Here is a 3392-nt window from a genome sequence, read left to right as displayed (position 1 = left end):
TCTTGTTCTTGTTCCCATATACCCCCTGATATGTCAAACATGGGACTACGCATATACAGCCCATATACTGCCAGGCACAGCTAATTTCGCAGGCATTTATGTGTATGCCTTTATTTGCTTTTCCATAGGCTTTATGCCTTTATTTTTAAAATTAATCCTGTGATTTATGTATGGTGATTTATGTAATGGTTTTAAATGTGAGATAGTACATAACCAACACTGAGCTTATTGTGCAACTTTAATTTAAATAATATTTCATATTAATTTTACATACACTTAATTACATTATTTACTTTGAATTACACCTGCTAAATCCCAATGACTTATTTTACTTTACCATGAAAATTCATATACGACAGGTAATAAAATTTGTTACATGGCCTTTATTGTATTTATCAATCAATATTCAAATCAACATGGCTTTCTCGCCTGCAGTAGGGGGCTTACGCAGTGACACTCGCCCCCTCTCAATGACCTGCCTCGAGTGAGAACAGAGACTTCTGCTTGACCACAGTGGTTTAAACAGTCCATGGTCTGGGTGTGAAACGTCCTTTAAAACATTTTGGGCCCTTGTCCGTACTCTTCTGGTATAGATGGTAGGGAGAGGTGCTCTGATGGTCCCTTTGGCAGTAAAAGTCAGGTGTCTGTAAAAAGAGAAAGAAAGTTTATGTTACAATTGACCCTGTCCATGAATATAATTAACTCAGCTTGTGTGACAAATAAACGCAAACCCACAATAGCAGCCTAGACGTCAGGTGCAATAGTTAGAAGTAATGGAGATATGTATTACAGTTGTGCTCAGAAGTTTACATAACCTTAGCATACACATACATTTAAAAATCATCTGATCTTAATGCCTTAATAAAAAAAAAATGAGGAAAAATCCAACCTTTAAGGAACACTTATTTATTTACGATACATTATTCATTCACAAAGAAAATTGTTGTCCTTAAAGGTTGGATTTTTCCTCATTTTTTTAATCAAGGCATTAAGATCAATTTCCAAAAGTATTATACCTAATTGCAACACTGTCTGCAGAAGCTCTTGCCTTCTTGCTTAAACCACCTTTCTGATGCCTAACATAGATCCTTCCCCATCTGACGTGCAGTGCCAGCCTCTGGCTCCAGGCTGGGACTTGCTGGATGGCACCTGAAAAAAAAATACAACAGCAATTGCTATACATTATGTTATTGTTGATTAAGATAAAAATCAAACATTAAAAAATAAGTTGGTAAGTCAATCAGGTGTTCAAACAAAAATGATAATTACCTTATGAAGGCACCCTTGCAACCATCATCATCAATGTTAATTCTTGATATCAGTTTATTTGTGAGGGTTTCAGTTTCTGTAAATAGAAAATAAGATTTAACTAACTTATGATTATGCTCAGTTTGGCATATATTCAACACATTATTTACATTACCACCAACATAATGGTAAACATGGCTAAAATTCAAAATTCAAGACTATTATTAAAAACTACAATAATGATGATTAGTTCCTGTATTAATGCATTACATTGCACATTTGTCAAACAAATTAGAGTGTGCACAGTGACATAGCCCTCATTCAAAACACACAAACACTTACAGCATGTTGAGGGCAGCAGCCATGGCTTCCAGACATAGTCAAGTAGCATGTAGTAGTAGCAGGACAGACCGACTTTGCCCTGGTCTGTTGATGGAGCCCACACTACAGTCATAACAACAAAAAGAACATGAAAAAAGGGGATAAAATAAACACAGCAACAGACACAAATACATGCAAAACATTATAATGATATTTGCTATTCTACGTGTGTGTGTGTCTGTCTGTCTCTACCTGGTGAGTGAACTCTCTTGCGGGATTGAAACTTCTTTTGTATGGAAGTGGCACACATTTGTAATATTCCAGAATGCACTCAGTGTTCTCAGGGAAGCAGTCCTCACAACTCACTGCCTGCAAACAGAGAACAGAGGGAAATTAAGATTAATAAATTGCAAAATAAGCTTACACATAACATGAAAAGACTATCACTGAAGCACTAATGCCCTCACATGCATCTTAAATAAACACATGCCTTGGCACAAGTCAGGTACAACCAAATAAGGGGTATGAAATGAAGAACATTTTGCCTAATGCTACCCATACATCAGAGACCTTTGACAAGATTTGGCTTTCAAGCTTTACTCAAAAGACTACAATCTTTTAATAATCTTACCCAAATCTGGTCAAGTCTTCTCGTGTATGGATGGCTTAATATAACACTATACGTTACCCTTCACAAACTAAAGATCCCTTCACTTGTCAGCATCATATTGAGGTATGTCAACCCCCTGTTCACGTTAGCCTGCATAGTCATTGGCAGCCACTATAAATGTAGCTTCTAGAAGTTATAGCTAGGTTAGCTAACCTACTCGTGCCTGATAGCCTTGGCCATTTGTTTCAAACTAAAACTTTACATCCATAACGAAATCTCAGACAGACGTATTGTTGAATATGATATTACTACCATTCCAGATATTCCACACAATGGTAAAGTTAGTTATTGGAAAAGTTAACATTAACAGCTAGCAGCTAACGTTAGCGATATTAGCTCGCTAGCTAGCAAACCTTAGCTGATTCTAACATGACGGTTAACAAACGGTTTTGGTTAACATTAATGCTAAAATCAGTAATTTCCTAATTAATTCCAGTTTTCAATTGGCATACAAAAGTACTGTAGTTCTTACCTTGGATATGATGACAGCAGAGTTTGTACAGCTTGCAGTCAGATGCATGACAGAAAAGTGATGGTTGAAGTCACCACCAGTGGCAAGAGGAGTTCGTTAAAAAGTCAGTCAGGGGTGGGGGATGGGTATGCTGTGTGTGCGCATGCGCTTATCGAGAGGCAAAGCATAAGAAATCGTGGAAATTATTAGGCCTGCATATTTTAGTTACATTAAAATGACTACCAAACTGATTTTGTAGAAGTGTCAAAACATAGTAGCCAAGTGGGCTATTACTACTATTCTGATTATTAACATTACTGGTTCTCATATAGTTTGACGTCAATTTCATTTGAAGCCTTGTTTCTAAATTAAATCAACATTGGTTTATCAGTCACCCACGTTTTATAGACAGGTTACAACATGATTGATCCATTGTTACATTGGCCCACAAGAAAGCTTGTAATGTTAAAATAGTATGAAATTATAGATGCTCAACTTTAACAAGTTTAATAAGCCTTTCTTATGTGTTATGGTTTGTAGCATATAGTATGTATTTATTTTCATTAGGCTACTGATTGAATTGTTGTTTATTATTGCTATTCTTCTTAATGTAGGCCTACTTCAAATTGTTTAGGCTACTGTTAAATTTAACTTTGTATTGTTGTTATGTGGCAACTCCAGCTGAACCGAATTCGTTTTGGC

At 36.1% G+C, this 3392-nt stretch overlaps 1 long non-coding RNA gene across 1 annotated transcript; it reads right to left on the bottom strand.

The window, feature by feature from the left end:
- Positions 1-368: 368 nt before the first annotated feature.
- Positions 369-2788, bottom strand: LOC125302068. The gene is made up of 6 exons (XR_007194826.1): positions 2712-2788; positions 1822-1938; positions 1591-1692; positions 1270-1345; positions 1017-1149; positions 369-644 (listed from the first exon to the last, which is right to left on the bottom strand). It is a non-coding gene; the product is annotated as an uncharacterized LOC125302068 (long non-coding RNA).
- Positions 2789-3392: the final 604 nt, after the last annotated feature.

This window comes from Alosa alosa, chromosome 1, assembly GCF_017589495.1.
Source record: "Alosa alosa isolate M-15738 ecotype Scorff River chromosome 1, AALO_Geno_1.1, whole genome shotgun sequence".
NCBI lineage: Eukaryota > Metazoa > Chordata > Actinopteri > Clupeiformes > Clupeidae > Alosa > Alosa alosa.
Note: the sequence above shows the minus strand (reverse complement) of the source record. Positions and strands in the feature narration are given on the sequence as shown.